We start from the raw sequence: 21,953 nt of genomic DNA, 5'->3' as shown, positions 1-21,953 counted from the left end.
TTAAGTGCATCTGAGACACTGTGGTAACTAACCAGACTCTGTTTGAATTGTTTAATCAATAAAGCAAATATGACTTTTACAAACTATATTAGTTTTGCTTTTCTCTCTAAGAAAAGCCTATGTTTTTTGCTTTTCTCTTCTAAGAAAAACCTATGTAGATGTTCAAGTGGAGATTTAAAATGTAGTAATGGTGAACAATGCCACACATTTGTTCTCTTTCTTCTTATAAGATATTTCTAAAAGAAAATACCATGTTTATCATGATTCACAGTGTTGACTAAATAAAAGTACAATCAAAAGTTACTCTACCCTCTTATACTCCTTTACTATAAGAATCAAATTTTAGAATGTGAACTAATCACTTTATATAAATAGATACTAGATTGAATGAGCCTCCATTCACCTCATTGTTTTTTTTTTAAGGATAGCAATTAGTGTAACATTGGGTTATCCTGCCTTTCTTCTTCTCTGATTCCTCAATAGGATAAGACAAGTACATTATCAAGTTGATAATTTCTGTAGCATAAATTTGGCAAATGTAGTTACCATCATACATCTTGTTTCCTTGCCATTGGTCTTTGTAGGGAAAGTACATTCTGCTCTGTTCTGGACTTCTTCTTAATCTTGTCAATTATGGTAGCACTAACATTGTGAGCCAGATAATTATTCATTGGATAATCCTGTTTCATACATTGTAGAACATTTAGTAATATTTCTAGCTTAAACAAACTGGATGCCAGCATCACTCTTTTACATGTGATGGTCAAACATTTTTAACAGACATTGCCAATATTCCATGGTTGTGAACAAGTGATTCAATAGGGAATCATACGTTGAGGATCTCACAGAGAAAGCTGAGCAATTCTGTAGACTTAAATCAGACACTGCTATGAAAGGACAATTTGTACAAGGTGCACATTTAGCTTAGTAAGTACATTTTGTTTCTTTACATGTGGACTAAGACAACAGTTAAATACAGGATAACGCATGACTAGATAATGAATTCTATTTCCCTAGTCACTCTTGGTCAGGTAATTTTTTTCCTAGCTGATAGTAATAAGGAAGGATAATATAAATTGTGACATTAAGTAGACTTCATTGATTTTCTAGTTCTGTGCCTGTATTTAGTATAAAATTTTCTACAATCTTGTGGTTTTATCTTTAAATAGCAAATGTTAGTACTTCCCGCATACATTTTTTTTATTTTTATGAATCACATTAGTTAACGCATGTCAAGTACACATCGCAGTATCTGGCATCAAAGAAGCACTAAAAATAATAGTAATCACTCTAATTCACACTCAAAATGATAACAGCAGGATAAGTATGTTTTCAATATCTGTGCAGCACAAAAGGCGGAGGGATTATTGACACTCTGGGGTCAGTAGAGATGAGAGGGTGTATTTCAGACATTAGACAATAGAGTGTAATTACACTTTTTAGCAGGTTTAAAAATATTATGTAATAAAAAGGTCACAACACTAGCTACAGTACGCAGTGCTAGAGAATTGACATATGTAATTTCAATGAAATTTACTATTCATTATTTAAAAAAAAATCACCAGAGACTATTGACACCATTACTTATATTCAAGGGAGTACATTCTTAGTTGATGAAAACTACACTTTGGATTGAGTGACTATTGAAAGGTTTGATATAGGTCCCTTCAGGCAGTCTGCTCTTGAAGGACAAGGCCATCCAAATTAACTATTTTCATTAGTGTTTCATTGGTTTTTCAAAAGGTATGTAAATAGAATTCAAGATTTGATGTACATATTTATATTACAAACCTAGAGAATACACTGTATACTATCCATAAGTGCTCTGGCATCTCTCATTTAGTCAACCAATTTGCCAATGAAAGGATCTTGATTACATATGGTAGGTGAATGAGGGAAGAAGGTTAACCACCACCACACTTGTACACAAGAAAGATGCCTCGACAAGAGCTTCCCACAGTTGTGTCTAGCAGTTGTATTGATTCTTCTTGCACAAGTGACATTAAAGCAGGGCTTTTAACCAGATAACCCATTCTTTCTGTAGACAGGAAGACATCTTTACATTGTACTAAGTGGAATCAATGATCCCTGGGGTACAACCTTTGTCCTTTCTGCTCAGTTGGTAAGACATTGATATAAGCCTGGATAACAAGCAAGGAATAAGGTAGGTGTTGTCAAGAAAAAAGAGCTATGACTTTGCTTTATTCTTACTTTCTGTGAAGCATTTGGCTTTTTCACTCCGATGTCCTATGGCTAGAACAGTGGAGAGTACTTCATGGAGAAATGTGAAGAAAAAAGGCAAAAATTCACTTAGGAAATTTCTCTTTGGATTTTTCACTTTGGATGGTTTTTAAAGAAGAAGTAAAGAAAGTGACATCTTATTTACATTTCAATCTTCCTAATTATCTCCCAATTTACCTTTGGTTATTATGAAATTCAACACTCAGGCACAGACTTGGATGCTTCACCTTCCTCTGAGATTTGTGAATAAAGGAGCTGAGCACTCATTGAAAACAGAGACAGTGGCAGGATTATACTCCCCATCCATTTTAAGATTTCTTTCAAAATTTTAAGAATTCAAGGTGTCATGGTTCAAACTTAAACATACTTGTATACTTTCTTCTTACAAATAAAGACTGTCAATCACAGGTATAGTAAAGTGGATGCCAGTATTTCAAAATGATGTTTACTTCATAGCTATTTAAATAGAATCCTCTTTAAAATACAGCATTTTAGAAAAATAGATCTTATGTGTAAATCAAAATCATTATTACCCATGTGAAGTCATAATTTTGAGGAAAAACACATAAAGCTAAGCAAATAATTGCAATGTATCATAATAATACACAATGACTAGAGAGGGCTTGGAGGGAATGCTCTGCCCTTACAAAAACTGGCTGCTTTTACAGAAGTGTCAGATTCTCTTCACAGCATCCACATAACAGCTCATTAGGTCTACAACTCTAGTCTTATGGAATCCATTTTCCTCTTCTAGTCTCCTGAGGTACTGCACACATGTGGTACACCAACATACATGCCAACAGAATGCTCACACACATAAAATAAAAACAAAAGGGAAAATGAATTTAAAATATGCAATTACTAAAATATAATACTTATGCAATATGAGGGAAATCAATCTGTGTACTATAAACTTAGCCTATTACACAGGGCTAGCGATGTCATGAATCTTGTAAAACGTACAACTGCCACTATACTAAGGCAGTGAAATTTCTAACTATATCCTAAATGTCTGTACCTATACTCACAGTTAAGTGTAATTCCTACTACTTGTCAAGGTAATATATTCTTTGAAACAAATTACAGAAACCATGGCCAATCAATATGCAGAAATGTAGGGCTTTGTACCAAAGGATACATCTGGCAAAGAATTCCAGCATGTAGGGCTCAGGCAACATTGATAAAGAAGAGGCTGAAAAACTGGAAGAGCCATAGGATTAGGGAATCTAGTCTCATACTATGTCTTCTAGCAATGACAGAACCTATACTCAGAGACTAAAACTAATATGTCTGCCCAAATTTGAACTGAATAAGTACAACAAGAGTAGGCATGGTAGTGTGGGTAGGAAATGGTCAGGAGGCCTCAACCCTACATAAAGAACTACAGATAACTAAAAATTGCTGAGAGTGGAGAAATGTCTTCTGTTGGGTGGGGCATGCTATCTCATTCTCTAATTCAAATGATCAGCTCGGAGAAATATATATGAGTAACATATTACAGACTTAGAGGGTTGTACTTATGTTTTCAAAGCATACACACATATGTAATAACAATTCATGCAAAAGGCCATAAATTATAAAGAGATTATTGGAGAGGTATATGCAAACGTCTGTAGGGAGTAAAGGGAAGAAAGAAATGCTGTAATGATATTATAATCTCAAAATTAATAATTAGTGAAAGATTAAATTTAGAAATAAAGTATATATTTAGACAATAATCTGCATTAAACTTCTCTAATTTGATAACATATTTTCACAAAAGACTTTGTTACAATCATTTACTGTGTGTATATGTATTTATATGTGTGGAAGTCAGAAGACACCATGTTGGAGTTGGTTTTCTCCTACCTCATGAAATCAGATATTGGTCTCAAGTCAACAATTTTAGAGACAAACACCTTTTCCTGCTAGACTTATTTCTGCACCAACGTCTTTACATTTTAATATATAATAAGGCATTGCTCAATGACTTTCAGAAAGATGGGAGAATTAGTGGAGTTTTGATCTGAGTTGGCCCTGATAGTTTTCGTTCTATGAAAATTTGGATCCCTGAAAGTTTGGCTAGACAGTTTCTTTTAGATGAATCACCTCCCAACTAAAGTCTATACATTCTTTAGCATTTAATTTGGATTTTCAACATTTTCACTTTCTTGGTCTATTATACATTGTCAGCAGAATTTTATGGACGTTGCCCAAATTTGGTCTCTGTTGTTTTTATTCATACAAAAAGACCTGATGAATGAAAACTTACTCCCTTATGGGTGGGAAAATTTTGAGGGAATCAGTGTCAGCCATGAACTGAGTGAACTTTATTCTGTAGGGTGAGGATGAAAAAAAAGACAAATTTTTATTTATGATGCTACCATTAAATAATGTCATTCTTGCTTACACATAGTAATCAATCTTTAAAAAAATTACATTTATGTTATCTCTTGTTCCTGATCAGTTATTATCCTCATATATTCTACTCTAATGTATTTTTATGTCTATTTTTTAACACAATGACTCTAATTCAAGGTCTAATTTGCAATTTTCAGTGAGAAATTTTCCCCCTATTTTACACAGAAATGCACATTGCATATAAGAAATATCTCACATACATATATTTTTTAAACTGTGAAATTTGTATTCATACTTTTATTTATTTTTTAAATATTTTTTTGTTTATTTATTTATTATGTATACAATATTCTGTCCTCGTGCATGCCTGAATAGGGCACCAGGCCTCATTACAGATGGTTGTGAGCCACCACATGGTTGCTGGGAATTGAACTCAGGACCTTTGGAAGAGCAGGCAATGCTCTTAACCGCTGAACCATTTCTCCAGCCCTCACACACATATATTTATGTACATGAATTAAGTTGGATTTTTTATCTATTTGCATGTTATTTATAGCCTTTATTTATTGTTGGGATAGACTGAGTTGCTAGTATGTGCCTGAAAAAAGGGAGTGAGGATTAATTTTTTTTTTATTTTCAAGACAGGATTTTTCTGTAGTTTTTGGTGCCTGTCCTGGAACTAGCTCTTATAGACCAGGCTGGCCTCAAATGGGAGTGAGGATTAAGAAAGAAAGAGACAGTTGGATTAAGTGAGCTCCCATTAACTCTGGCAAACTGTCTCAGTGAGTGAACCCCTCATGGTCTTATATTCCTTGCTCATACTCTCACTCCTTCCACTCTTCAGCTGGACCTTGGGAGCTCAGTCCAGTTCTCTGATGTGGGTCTCCGCCTCTGTTTTCGTCTGTTGTTTGATGAAGGTTCTATGGTGATATTTAAGATAATCATCAATCTGACTCCAGGGTAAGGCCAATTCAGACAACTTCTCTATCACTTAGGGTCCTAGCTGGGGTCATTCCTGTGGGTTCTTGGGCATTGTTCTAGAGCTAAGTTTCTTGATATCTCCATAATAGCTCCCTCAATCAAGATATTTGTTTCTTTGCTCTCATATCTGTCCTTCCTCCATCTCGACTATCCCATTCTCTCAAGTTCTCTTCAAATCCCCCCTGCTTCTCCCTTTTTTTCTACCCCCTGCCCCATGCTCCAATTTCCAGTAGGGTCTATATATGTTTTTCTTTGGGTTCACCTTATTCCTTAGTTTCTGTATGATCATGAACTATAGGCTCAATGCCCTTTTGGAGTCAACTCTGAAAGGGTTGACAGTTGGGGTAGACTGAGGGGGCACTGATGGAGACACTGGGATTTGTCTCTACAGCATGTACTAGCTTCTTGGTATCCTATTCTCTTTGGGTGTGAACCTTGTTCAACCAGGATGTAGTAGGGAGGGCCTTGGACTTTTCACAGGGCAGAGTGCATGGCCCTCTCCTGGAATTGGAGAGGGTGGGGTGAGAGGGTCTGTGGATGCAGTTGGAGGGAGTGGGAATTTGGATTGGTAATATTTTTTAAGTAATAAAATAACAAAAAAGATGTTAAAGCTAGCCAATGAGAAGTTAGAGTTAATAGGCCAAGCAGTGATTTAATTAACACAAGAAAGAAAGAAAAAAGGAAGAGACAAGAGACCGAAGGTAAAGATGGAAGAGCGTCCAATGAATATTGCAATAGCCTAAAGTTTATTACTCATACTCCTTATATACTCCAAACAAAAGGGGAGGGCAAAAGACTTCGCTTCCATCATACAAGGAACAAAGAGGCATAAGTACCCTCCGACATCTCAAAGCATCTTGTAACCACAGTCTAAGTCAAACAAACAACCTGTTGTCGATTGATCAATAACAAGGTATTCAGTAGGCACACCTTTGGCCAAACATCTTGTTATTTGTCCTTGAGTAGCAAGAATAGGTTTGAACTCTCTCTCTCTCTCTCTCTCTCTCTCTCTCTCTCTCACACACACACACACACACACACACACACACACACCTTTAATCAAGAAGGAACAGATTCAAAACTGTTAGCTCCCCAATTTATTATTTCAAATATCTTGATGAATCTTCACTTTGTATCCTGTACTAAAGAATGTGGAGAAACGAAAACAAGTTTTCCTTTTCTACACCATAACACTTGTAGCTCTATTTGAGGAAGAAGTAGATTTAAGTCAAGGGCAAGTGGAGCACAGTGTAAGTTTTATAAATATCTGTGCAATGGCTTCTAAAGTTTATCCTGTAAGACAAAGATCATGAGCACAACGGGGGCATAGAAATGAAGAAAACGATGAGATTTGAAGAAGACAGATGCCAGTGAAAACCTAGCTAGATGTTCGATGGCTGGTGTGCTTTGAAGTGAGCAACAAAGTGCAGTCTGAGTTTAGGAAACAATGGCCTTAGTTGTTAGGTATTTAATAAAAGAGGCATAAATGCAAAGAAAGGGGCTATAATTTCCAATGAGAACTTATCAGAAATAAACACACTGTAAAAATATTTTACTCCTTTCTAAGCTCCCTGGCTGTGCTGTACTGATCATGTCAGAAGAATTCAATCATTTATTTAGGCTCTGCATTTACACCAGGTTCTAGTGATCCCTGCTAATTTCTAAGAATCTGACCCCATGGTATCCCTCATTTTGTTTTTACTGTTTAGGCTTTTGGAGTATATATTTGATTGCTGTGCGATGGATATTCTGGAAATATAATTTGTAATCTTGATATGAATTTCAAGATGTAACATGGGCAACAAGCTGGTGGCTCAATTGAAAAAGCACACCTATTAGACAATCAAACAAGAAGTATCTCCAACTAAAATCATCGCATCAGAACTTCCACCAGTGGGGTCAGAAAATGGCATCTGTTATGCTCACCTGGAATAATTTTACTTTTTGTTCACAAGGGAGCAGATGAAAAGGAAAGTGCTAAACACATACTGAGAACACAGGCACGGGCAGAGTAGTGTCAGTAATTAGAGGAGTTTGCTGATGTGCTGCAGATGGCAGATGCCAGAACTATATCATGTAAATGAATTTGTGTTTGGAGGCTTGTTGTTTCATGGTAGGAAAAAAAGAACACTGTTGCAATATCTGAGCGTGGCCAGGGTTCCTTGCACATGTATTATTAATGGTCTATGTTCTAAGATTAGAATGACTGGACTTTATATATTTTCACAGAGTATATTTTTCAAGAGTAGAGCTGAATTGCCTTGGGGCAAGGCACTCATAGAAAAGGCTCATTTGAAGCAGCTAGTTTTCACATGGTTAATTTACTGATGTATCACTTTGCAATTGGGAGTCAACATGAATAGAAAAATCAGAAAATTTTGTTTTATTGTTGTATAAGGAATATATGTTCTTCTGTAACTACTATGCTAGTCTTCCATGGCTGAAAGAAATGAGAATGGGGGAGTCATCAGGGTGTAAGAATGGAAAGGAAAAATGCCAGCTACAGCTCTTTATATATTCTTATGTTTCTTTTAAAGCCAAAGACATTGAGAGAAACTTGTTCTTTCCCTACACCTAAACCTGATTGTGTTTCTATTTCTTGATTTCCATTCCATTTTAAAGCTGACAGTAGAAGAATTGTCACTAGAAATTTTACTCCAAAATTAAATTGGTACATTTTGATTCCTTGCTGAGCTGCACCATATCATGAGAATAACTGGAGAATAAGGAAAGGTATTTCAGAGATGTCGCATGATTGAAAACACTCACCTTATGATAACTTGAACTAGTCATCAGATTCGTTGAATATAGACTACACACTAAAAAGGGAGAACAAAAGAAATAAAGCACAGCAGGCAAAGGGAAGAAAAGCCAGGCCTCTTTAATACTTTTAGACTACACATTACAGGAAAGTCTAAACCCTTCTGAGTCAGTGGCCGCCTGCAGCATTTAACAGACCATTCAGATGGAGAACGATGGAATTGTACATCTCTATCAACTCTGACCACAGTCTGACTTGAGTACTTACAACTGATATCCCTTAGCCTCTAGGGCAACATCCAAATACATGGGCAGAGACAAATCAGGGATGGCTGAGCTCTGAAGAGAGCATTTATGAGAGTACTCCAAACAGCTCATTTAAAAGGTTTTCAAAATATGGCTGTAATATTGTTCAGTGACTTCATTCTGAAGATGCTTAAAAGCATTTGTCTCAGAAACTATTAGCTCTTAAACACCGTTTTCGTTCTGTTTCTTTCCTTTTCAGTTCCATGCTGTTAGTTTCAGCAGGGGAAAAAATGGAAAGAAAAAGTTTCGCTTCAGTGCAGACCTAAAATTCCTGCTTTGCTCTCTCATAACCAAATATATTAAATACTAACCTGTTTATTTTTGGAAGTTTTGTTTTATAGGATATTTACATTGCTAAAGATGTCAAAATCCCTTTGATGCTATAAGGATTAATACATTTGTCACCAGGCTCTGCCATCTGGACTTAGTAAGAAAATTTCTTTAACTGCAAACATCTCTTTGGATACAGGCATTGTGTGCTTTACACTTTCTTTTCTTCAGCTCTCTTGTGGACCAAGATTAAAGAATGTGAAAGCATAAAATATCTTAAATTGTCAGAGTGTTTAATAGCTGTTATCTTCTTAACACAAGTTTTACTTGACCTTCAATTAGATGTTTCTATTTGAAGTTTTATCACCGATAAGTTGCAAAAGTGAAAAAAACTTATCTACTTAAATGCTTTTGGAAATAGCCTCTAGAAATTGTAGGTGGCTTCTCCAAGATAATGTAACAAGAAAGGAAATACTCCCTCAGCTGAGTATCCATGAGAAGATTGTTCTACCAATAGTCTGAAGAAACTGGGAGATGAGATTTTTCAGTCAAATGAGAATATCCTTTTATTAACAGTCTTTAATAATATATAAACAGTATTTTGTCTCCATAATGTATTGCTGTTATCTGCAGCAGATAATTATACAGACCTAACTTCATATTTGAAGATTTGGGAATATAACTCATAAGACTAGATAAAGACATGAAATAAAAATGAATAACAGTCATTACAGGAGAAACAAAACATTACTCTTAGTCTTTACTTTGTACTCATTGAAACAAAATACTGGTAGAGACACGTACTCACTGACTATGAATTATTTTCAATGTGGTTCTTCCTAAATAACCATGAACATTCAGTAACAATTAAGTTGTATTAATCTGTTGTGACATTCACTTGTTATTTTCCTTAAAGTAAATTTTTGTGCTACCTTTTCTTTTAATTTTTATTGACTGATAAATTTATAAAATGAATTTTTATATATTCATTTCATACCACAAACCTCCCTGATTCTCCAACCTCCCTCCATTTATCTGACTTTGTGTCTTTATTTTATTTTTAACACATGGGGTATAATTTGTGCTGCGTACACATTCTTGGGTGTTTAACTGTATACTGTACTACCAGGAGCCACACACTTAAAGAAAACCATTCTCCCTCTTCTAACTGCTAACAATTGTCAAGAGCTGCTGTAGAAGTTCCTTCAGGCAGTAGCCTTTAAGATACAGCCCATTGGGTGTAGCCTCATAAACTATAAATGCTGACATAATGTGCACACTCATACACACTCTATCTCTCTCCCAGTTTCTGGATTTGTTTCCTGTTCCCTGTTCATGCAGGAGACTGTGATCTGTGAACCTACCCCTAAATAATTAATCCTCTTTTATACTCAATTCTGGTTATTTTATCACTTTTGTCTTCATCTGGTGCTCAATGTGAGGCCCAAATCCACACCTATGGGAAAAGGTCAAAAAAGGTTTCCCACCTGTCTTGATTTCACCTACTAAGTGGCTTTTGGCCAAACTCTGTCACAGCCACAGTGGAGCTACCATGTGGCAACTTGGCAATTTTCCAGGATCTCAAAACTTCCCCTTCTCCTGTCACCTGCTTTTCCTGCTGTGCAGTGACTTGCACAGCTTCCAATTTGTACTCCTTGCTCACGAGCTTTGTGCCCCTTGCTCCATGTAAAGAATTGATTTAATTGCTCAAGGCAATCCAATACCATCAGGAAAACTCCTTGGGAGAGGGTGACTCTTGAAGGCCCCCTTGTCAAACTTGGTCCAATCATTCCCAGTCACTGTGGAGAACATGTTTCACCAGAAAAATTAAACAATCTAGTGCCTTTTGTAGGAAACCATACTGTTCTGGATGATGGAACTGACCTGGAGGATAAATCAAAAAATATACTAGGATATAGAAAATGTATAATTTGGAAGACTTCTATAAATGATCAAATACCAAAACTAAGAGTGTGTATAAATAAAATTGTAATTCATGGATTCCTAGACACAGGTGTGAACATGAGTATCATTACTCCAGAATCTTGACATCTGAATTGGCCTATTCAAAAGGCAGATGTTCAATTCCTAGGAGTTAAAACCCTATCTCAAGTGAAACAAAACACAAGATGGGTTAAATATATAGGGCTAGAAGGACAAAATGGAAGGCTGAGGTCCTATGTATCTAACATTGCAGTACATTTATGGGGTCATGATCTATTACAGCAATGGAATACCCAGGTTAACGTTTTTGCAGTCCCAAATACTTATACTTCTGAGTAAGATATTTTAGGGTGTTAGAGATAAAGGTTACCAGCCATTCATGCTATACAGGATCACAAAATAACTTGTAAAACTTCAGAGATACTAACAATCCTGCTTTTAAAATGGTTAACTGAGAAACCCATATGGATTAAACAATGTCCTTTAACAGAAAAAAAAATGCAGGTTTTATTTTTATTTTTTTTTCTCTCAAGTTAATTTTATTAACAAAAAGTGCAAGCTGTTTAGAAAGAAGTAAACTATAAATCACAGCATTCAGCAAGCCATCAGCCATGGGGAGTGGACAAGAATCACTAAAACAAACAGGTGAGCGCGCTCTCGCGTACATACAAGCCATGCTTCTGAACAATCTCTTAGCCAACTGTAAGTGTAACTTTCACAAACATATAATAGCTCAAACAACTTGCAGGTTTTAGAACAGCTGGTATAGGAGCAGCCTGATGCTCAGAATATTGAGGAATCAACCAGCTATTGGAACTCTCCTGTATTTGTTGTTAAAAAGAAATCTGGGAAATGGAGAATGGTAACATATCTAAGAGCTGTCAACACAATTATTCAACCTATGGGCCCTCTACAATCTGGAATTTCTCTGACTTCTCTATTATCAAAATGATAGTCTCTCATAGTTATTGATTTAAAAGACTGCTTTTTCACTATACTTTTACAAGAAAAGAACAGAGAAAAATTACCTTCACGGTGTCTACTTATAATAATTCTCAGCCTAGTAGGAGATACCAGTAAACCATCCACTCACAGGGAATGTTCAATAGCCACACCCTGTGCCAATACATGATAAGTCAGCAGTTGGAAATAATACATAAATAATTTCCTGAGTCTATAATTTATCATTACATGGATGACTTTTTGTTATCTGATTCTAAAGCAGATATTTTAGAAAGAATGTTTGAAGAAGTAAAGAAAATTTTGTCTAAATGGGGATTACAAATTGCTAGTGTAAAAAATAGAGAGAGGAGATTCGGTCAGTCACTTAGGTTATAAAATGGTTTTACAGAAAATTAGAACACAAAATACACAAATTAAGAGAGACTGATGCTCGTATCACTAATTTAAGACTGATTTGGGTACTTGCTGCTCAAGATGGTTCAAACTTGGTTAGGAGAAATGGTGAACCTTCTTACAATGTTCTGGCCAGAACTCCAAATAGGAACTCCAGAAAACACACTATCGACTATTCAGAGACGATTTGCATTTATATCAGGTAATAATCTTGAAATTTAACTATCATTTTACTTTTTCAGAATTCCATAGGATGAACAACATCTCCATGACAGGTGGAAGTATTTCTAGATTATATCCCCTCTCCCAACAAAGCTTGTCCTCAGGGTTTGGGATATAAATTAGGAGTTGATGATAACTGGTATGAGTTTGGAGTTTGGGGTGAAAATTACGTAGTCTCAGGGATCTCCTTGAAAAACAAAATGAAATTAGATGGGATAATTGATAGATTGCTGTGAGCTTACTCACAGTAATAATAATAGTGAGCAGTAGGATGAATACTTTTTAGCTATTGTATAGGCAATTTACATTGGTATAGATTCTTGTACATTGATACAAATTCAAGTTATATTTAATGTGCTCCCATTTCTCTTTACAATATTTGTACACATAGTTTTTTGTTCATATTGTATGCATACATATTTTTACCTTTGCTTAAGTATTTTGTATATTGACAAAATCTTAGTATATATTTATCATACTGCACTATATATTTATACCTTTGATCAGTATATTTAAACATGTTTACATATTGAGGTTATTGTCCTCATTTGCTGCCCACTTGTTTAAAGATTGTTTAATAGTCTAATATGAAGTCTTAGTCTTTAAGCTATATAGGAATTAAGAATAATAGGTCTATAGTCATCTTTGTTTGTCAAACCTATAGTTAGACTAATCAGGTTCTTCTGATGACATAGAGATTGTATTCCACATAGATTTCAACCACTTCAAAGAACTGTAGAATATAACATTTAAATAACTTAGGATTCTGTTGACGTGAGACACAACTGCTCCTGGCAACTCAGATCTATCCCTGAGATAATGTTGAGCATGGAATACACTCCACTTGAAGCTTTTTTTCTTCTTGGTAATACTGACCTTGGACAAGGAACTGTCTATACTTCAACCACTGACAGAATGCACAATGTTTGGACATGACAAGTAGAGTAGAAGGAAAAAGACTGTCAAACATTGCCAAGTCAGGGTAAAATAATTCTGAAAAATTTTCTGCCTCAGAAAATGGTCTATCAGTTACTTTAGGCCTTAGCCAAAGTTGGTTGCTTCAACATTGCAAATGAGACTTTGGTTGATTGCCTAAGTAGCCAGTTGTCAATATCGTCTAATGAACAGTTTGGAAGCTGCTTGATTTCCCTTTGTGCTTACTCGAGTAAGTAATATTATCTCCCTTCTTAGGCCTTTAGAGGGTTTGAAGATGAGATAGTCATAGTTACTTTCCTCTTATGATTTAGTCAAGTCATTTATAATACAAGACTTAGACGTTTTAGGATAGAATGATTATTGAAACCGTTAGCATATGCTCCTTGTTTAATATTGTTTATGCCGGTTGTAATTCTAATTTTTATACTTGATATTTGTTCTTGCTGTATATAGATTTGTATTAGACTTAATTTTTTTAAACAAAAAGGAGAAGTGCTATAGGAACTTATTCAGTCAGTAGCCATTAAGATACCAACCCATGTGGGCATGACCTCTTATACTATAAATGCCTACATAAAGCAAACACACACACTCTTTCTCTCCTAATTTCTGGATTTGGTTCTTGTTCCCCATTAGTACAGATGACTATGATATGTGTGTCTATGCCTACATAAGCCTTTATTGTATCCAATTCTGAGCTAGTGTGGGATTATTTTATAACATCCATCTTCAAATAGCTTCTCAGCTAAGAGTGTGATTACATTCCTGCATCTTATCTTTATGTTGGGATTGAACCTGCATAGATCTTGTGCATAGTTTCAAAACTACTGTGAGATCATATGTGCAATTATTCTGCTTTATTCTGAGAATACCATTTTTCTTCAGCTTACTGCTTTTGAGTGTCTTAGATTCTTTGTCTCACTTCTTCATTGATGCATGAGCCTAGGAAAGAAGTATATTATACAAATATGCTACTTACGGCTAAGTAATGGATAGTGTTTTGTTTACATTGTTGTTGTTATTTTAATACTCAGGACCGCGACAACTTGTATGTCTCTGTGTTAACTGCTATCTAATGAAAAAGAAGTTCCTCTGATGAAAACTGAATGATGAACTGATAGTTCATGGGGACAAGCAGATAATATTAGGGGTCAGTTAAATGCTATGTTTATTTAGCAACAACTCTCGGTTTTACTGTCATAGTTGTAAGTTTTACTGTAGGATCTTTTGACTTGTCTAACTAGAGAATATTAGCCTGAATAATCGTCAGGTATGGATTACATCTTACAGAGTTGGCCACACATCCAACGAGAAAGTGCATTGTCTCTCCAATTGCATTGGTGTCACTTAGCATGCATGGAATGTTCTGGTACACTCAAAGTTCAGTAAGGATTAAGTTCCAAGGTAAGAGCCAGCTTCAGCTTTCCATGTTCAAATAAACATACAGTGGGCTTTTTTGTTTGTTTGTTTGTTTTTGAATAAGATTTTACTGTTAAGCTCTGGTGGATACTCAGTGTGGTGACAGTAACTGTAATGTTTGTGGTTTGTTGGACCCTTCTAGACAACTCAGAAAGAGGTAACCAGTTCTGGCATAGGTAGTTTATATTTGTTAGACTGTGCTATCTATTAATTGCATTATAACCCCATAATACAGAATAATTCATTGAGTGTGTGTGTGTGTGTGTGTGTGTGAGAGAGAGAGAGAGAGTTTATGATGTAGGAGAGTCTTATGTATTTCTGTTGCTTTCATTGGCTAATTAAAAAAGAAACTGCTTGGCCTGATAGGTCAGAACATTGGTGGGTGGAGTAGACAGAACAAAATGCTGGGAAAAAGGAAAGTGAGGCAGCCGCCATGTTAGAGTCCTCCCGGTAAGCCACCACCTCGTGGTGCTCCACAGATTATTAGAAATGGGTTAATCAGGATGTGAGAGTTAGCCAATAAGAGACTGAAACTAATGGGCCAAGCAGTGTTTAAAAGAGTACAGTTTCCATGTAATTATTTCAGCTAGCCAAGATCCTGGCTGGAACACAGCCTGCCATTCCTTATTTCTACAAGTTTATGCATGTGTGTGCATGTGTAGCCTGAACAGTAGTAGATATCTATATGAGAATTTCAAAAGAGCATCAATAGTGATACAAAAGTATATTTATAATTTACTAGAGCTTTAATATACAATTCACAATATTCTGTTATTTTTTAAACTACATTCTCTGGTTTTGAAAGACAATATATGTTGTGTACCTATTTAAGTATTTACCCATATATCCATCACCTTATGGAGAAAATATTACAGAATCAAGGCTTAAATGTGGGGGAAAAAAAAAGGACTGGACAATAATTTTCTCTGTCTCTTATTTTAAAAACTTTATGTGCTTTGGTCCTTCACACTAGCACAGGTGTTCTTAAAAATAAACAGGGAAGGATGATTCAAAAACCATTGTCTTGGCAGCAAAGGCTGCCTTCCATCATTTTTCACTTTCCTCTTTTGTAGCAGATTGCCCTGCCTGAATTAAAAACTAAATGATGGAAGGGTTTAATGGTGTGAATGTAGGAAAAAGTGGGCCAAGTTTAGTACCACCTTATTTGATTTAATTCTAGGACTTTTATTACTGGGTCAAAAGAAAACTATATTAGCTAAGTTAACTAAAAGTATCTAATTCATGTTGATTTAGTTTTCATTTAAAAATATTTCATTAATCAAAAAGTACTTTTCTCTACCATCCTGTGTTTCTCAATTTTGTGCTTCTTGCTTTAGTGTATTTTATTAATTGATAATCTAACATTGAAATTATTTATAAAATTGTATTTTATATGCAATTTTCTACCAGAATTTCCCCCTATGTGGTCTATTCTCTTTTGTTCCACATCTTATCCATAATAACCAATAACGCATTGTATTTGATTGTCAAATCTACCAGGCCTTTTGCTATATCAATTTCTCAGTCATCTCTTATTTTTTAAGACCTGAAAATGTTTTAAGAATCCTGGTTCAGTGTTTCTTCCCCTTTGTGTGTTTTTACATATTTATAATGATGGAATAGAACTATGCTTCTTTTAAAGATGGTAACTTCTTCTTTGCCATTTTATCAACAGTGCTTGAACAACATGAGTAACCAGCCTTGCTGCTAAACATGACCACAGACCAAAGTACAGATGACCAGGTTTCCCTACTATCAGGTGACTTTCTAATTTTCCATCTTTCCTCAGTCTATTGCTCGGTAGGAATAGGATACACAACTTACATATAATGCATGGTGAAATTCATGCCTAATTTAAACTATTTTAAAATATGGTAGATGTTAGGGTAGCATATGCATTTGATCTACAGTAATAATACAGATATATTACAAAACACAAGTAATAAATAATCACAGATACCTATGTAATCTCTCTTTGTATATAATATATGTATCTATTAGCTACATAAAAACATGTTGTTTTCCATGGCACACACACTTCAATGGCAAATGAACTCCTGTGACCCAGAGAAAAATGGAAAAGTTTACAAGCCTGTGAGTTTTCAAAAAGTCCTATGAAACATTGTTAAGTCAGTCATACTGCAAAAGCAGCAGAATCAATGCCAAAGAAAGAGTACTATAAAAACATTGATGGAGGAGAACAGAAGAAGGAATTATTTTCTGTACTAAAGTGTTCTATATCAAATAAATATCAAAGAAACTATCTTTTGAGTTATATAACTTATAATATGAAATGTTAACATACAAATAAATGAACTATGTCAATTACTGTGGACTGAGCAGCAAACAGCATTTTTCTCAAACACAGTATAGCTTGAATATTTTCACAAGAAAATACAACACCTGCTTTTTCTTGTAGTTCTGCTCCAACTTCCTATTTGGTATATTATCATTAATTCCTAGTAAAAGGGATGTTTTGATTTTAAATATTTTATGATATTACTCAAAAAATTATAGGTTGTGTTGCCAAGTTGACGACATCATCTTGCCAATACCCAGACAAAACTAGTCAGGCCCTCATCCAAACAACCACAGAGAATGACTATGCATTTTAAATTTATGTATTAGTGTACAGGAGTTGTAAGTAACAATGAATTCATGCCAGTAAAGTCCAGAAGAAGCCAGAGTCCTGGTAGTGTGACATAAGACAATTGCAAAAGATTTAATTGTGAAAAAGAGAGACTCATAGAGAATTTCTGTGTAAACTGGTTAGCAGCAAACATGCTAGTCTGCCTTAGGCATCTGAGATTCGATCAGTGATTATGCGACACTTCTTCAGATTGAGTTCCCATGTTCTTGTGCCAGCTCTTAGTACTCTTTCCCATTGTTGTTGCCATGGCCAATCATGACCCAATCGTTTTTATTTTAATTTATTATATTTTATTCTGTCATTTTTGTTTTCTATCCCTTACAAGCCTATTCTTTTCAAATGAAAGACAGAAAGGAAATGGATTTGGAGTTGATGTGGGGAGGGGAAGAACTGGGAGGCATAAATGGACAGACAACTGTAATCAGGATATGTCATATGAAAAAAAATCCAATTTAAATAAAAAATTTAGGTTTTTGTTATAGTCAGGGAAGACAGTTTAACACAGCTCTTACACTTAATTTGTGAAACAATTCCTTATGTATGATTCAAGGGTTGAATTGGATTAACTAATTGGTATCATTAATTTACTACTCTCTACAGAGTTGTAGAATATATAAAAAAATTCGGAACTAATTTAGGACAAATAATAGTTCAATACATAATACAATGTTATGTTTACTTAATCCCCTGATGATTTGGAAGGGGCCAAGAAAGTGTTATACATTTTACACCGTTGTCAGTACATTACTTAGTCTTAATATTAGCACAATGAATTCTCAAGATGGTTTATGATCATTAATTAGTAATACTGTGTCACACTGTGTGAAAAAATGTGACGATTAAAAGAAATTAAGTTACAAATAATGTAGTTGGCTAACATGGAGGAATTACTTTGTACAAGCAAATGTGTAGTTTGAACTCTAGTTTAATAATTTGTAGGACATTGAGATTCTTGCACAGACAGTGCAAGTTCATTTAATTAATGAAGAAGCATGCCTGTATTATAGCTATGCTATGATATTTCTGCTTTTTTTGGACTTTGACTATTTTCTGGTTTGAAAGACTTAGATACAAATATGATTAGATTTTCTTTTCCCTTGAAGTCATGGATGAAAAGTTTTTAAAAAAGGAAAGCTTTCAGCCTATCATATATCATTCTTTTTTCCCCTCGAGGCCACAATGTCTTTAAGAATTTATTGATGGTTTTATTTATCCTGAGGATTCGTTAGAGAATCTGTGATAGCCTTGACTTCATAACACCTCCAACTAGCTTTGCTACTTCTTGTAATGAAGTATCTGCCTCAAATAATCATGTAATGTGTGCTCTTTCTTATATGTCAGCCATTTGCCGGAAAACTCTCCTCAAGTGTAGTAGTGTTCCTTCATCACTCTTCCACAATCATGAAGTAAAAAGAAGGAAAATAACAGTTTCTAAGAAGATTTAAGAAACACAAACTTGCATAGAGTTTCCAAATTAACTTAACTGTTTTTTTCCACCAATTTTTGATATCATCAAGTAACTTTCCAATACCCTGATGAATCATTTTGACATTCTAATTGTGAGAGGATGACTTGCAATACTACTACAATTTCTTCCACTAATGAAAGATATTCTCTTAAGGAAAAATGATTGAAGCTATTCATATAAAAACAGTGTACATTTATCTTTTGGAATTTTTGTTCATAATCGATAATTGAAATGTATTTTAATAGAAGGAGAAAAATTCTAGAGATGGGCATAATTTATTAAGGAAAAAGAAATATTTGAGAAGGGGAGAAGAAAAATGGCCTTATTTGGAAGACAGGAAGCTGAATACCAGTTTGATTTTGTCTTAATATTTAAGTAATATGTGCTTCGATGACTTATAACAAATGAATTGAAGGGAAAGAAGTATGTGTTCCATTTATTCTTGAATGATTACAGTTCAGATGAGAAGCTTGTGACATCTACAAATATTGTAGATACATGAAGGGAAGTTTTTGAAGACAGAAATGTCAATATACTTATCTATTTATCTGTATAGTCAAATAGTACATAGAAAGATGCCCCTGTGTGCGTAGAATTAAAGACTGAACATATGAAACTACTACACAATGACTATTTTGAGCCACGTATAAGGCAAATTCATTACCTAATTAAATAAAAATAATATAGAAATTAGAGCACAGCAGGAATATTTGGTATCACAGAATTGTTCCTCCTCTTGGGAAGCTGGTTCCTGGTTTTAAACGGTTGCTAAAGAGGAATGATAGCTCTAGATTGCCATGAATCTAGCAGAGAACTTCATAAAGGAGCATACAGATAGATAATCAAGTCCTTTATATAATTAGTTATCTTTTTGATATACATATGTGTGTGTATGAATTCATTTAGTAAGAAATATTTTGTGATTTATTATCTGTTATGTTAATTTTCTAGGTTTTAATAAAAAATAGGTAATTTTCTATTAGTATTTAAAACTTAGTTGTCCTTCTTTTACCTAGAATAAGAGAAATCTTCTGAGCTAGTGGGAGCTCACTGATCCAGGACTAACAGTGCAGGAACCTGCATAGAACTGAACTAGGTCTTCTGAATGTGGGTGACTGTTGTGTGGCTGGGGCAGTCTGTGGGACCACTGACAATGAGACAAGGACTTATCTCTAGTGCTTGAACTTGCTTTATGGAGCCCATTCTCTTTGTTTGACTACCTTGCTCAGCCTACATATAGGGGGGAGTGCCTTGGTACTGCTTCAAAATGACGTGCATACTTTGTCGACTCACCATGGAAGTCTTACTCTAAGGAGTGGATTGTGTGGGGTGTGTAGAAGGAGAGGAGCAGGAGGAGGGGGAGAGAGAGGGAGCTGGAATTGGGTTGTAATTTTGTTTAAAAAGATATGTTACCCAAAACCTTAATTTTTTTTGAAACAGGTTTCTTCCTGAAACTTGTTTTTGTACTCGATATTAAGGGATAGCTACCCTAAAATTTCAATATCAGGTATGTTGAAGAATGAAATTAGTACTGCTAATTTTCAAATCTGCATCTTCAGACAATTTTAATGTTATATAAGTTGTCTTGCTTTCTAATTGATTATGATAAGCTTTATCAGGAAATACAGGAAGGAACTAGAAAAATACTATTAATTCTTTTCAGCCAAGAAAAATACTTCCTTTCATAACTTTCTGATGGTTTTTATATAAAATTAGTAGGATTTCCATAAATTCTTTTTTTGAATATCAAATACTATTTTTCCATAACAGATAAAAGTTGGTGAGATTTGCTTTTTATTCTGTAGCATTCCATTTGTCATTGACCACTATGCTTAGCTAGACAAATCATTCGTTGTCTGGAATATTAGGAGAGCTAGCAAGAAACAGCTTCATTCTGACACCTACAATTACACAGAACTAACATCATGTAGGCCATTTGGTCTCTCTACCAGGTTAATAAACTTACTAGTTTGCTAACACACTAGTTTTGCACAGATGAGGGATTTTAGCTTAAACGGGGCTTTTATTTTCCTAAGTAAGTGGAAAACAGTAGCAGCAAGGGAATGTATATTTGAATTAATAATCACTGTGTAATAACATCATGCTGAATATATTTAGGAATCCAGGATTCATCACAAATGACATATTAGTAATTTTACAGTGATAACCTACAAAATTAGATATGCTATCATTCCTTAAATTCAGAAACTCTTTAATTTCGTCTAATTACATGGATTTAAATCATGTAATATTATATTGTTTTTAATACGAAGAAACAATTTTTATCAAAATAATTATACCCTCCTGGTTTTAGCCATACAATTAACACATTTTTATATCTATCTTTTTCTTTACTATAAATTGTAGAACTAGAACTATGTCTCCTCATATAAAATGTTATATATTCAAGTATTCATTAATAATTTTCTTAAATCTATATTTAAAAAATAGATAAACCTATTTTTACATCAATACTGGATTAAATGGGTATAAAATAAATATATGAAGCTTTTCTGGTTGTGTGTGTTAATGATTCATAAGATATGTAAATTCTTCTCTCCTGATAGACCGAGGAACTATAATAACATTAGACGCCTCAAGTGTTGGTAAGTCTTGAATTAGTTAATATTAATTTCTTTTCATCATTTCTGCTGTGACCACAAAATATCTAGGGTTTTTTCATGCCCTATTTCTAAACATATAAAAAAAGTAATTAGACTGAGGTCTCAGGCCGATTGTAATTTAATATAATCACCTCACATGCTTCTATCATTACACCACTTGCATACCATGCCAAAAGTTTAATTTTTTAAGCACTGCTTCTTCCAGTTTTGTCAGGAGTGCCGAGAAAACTAAAATGACTTTAAAGTTAACATTGTCACCCACAAAGGCCTACTCAAATTTGTGTTAACTGAAGTTCCTCTAGGATGAAGTGTGTCAGGAAGGACCACCAAAGGAGTGTGCAGATATGACAATGAATAAATTATCTCATCCTATGAGCCATTTGGTGTTGTGTGAATCTAATATCAGAATGATTCCTGCCTGGGAAGATTTGTAGTG

This window comes from Myodes glareolus, chromosome 12 (genome assembly GCF_982192425.1).
Source record: "Myodes glareolus chromosome 12, mMyoGla1.1, whole genome shotgun sequence".
Classification (NCBI taxonomy): domain Eukaryota; kingdom Metazoa; phylum Chordata; class Mammalia; order Rodentia; family Cricetidae; genus Myodes; species Myodes glareolus.
This window is presented reverse-complemented; position numbering follows the sequence as displayed.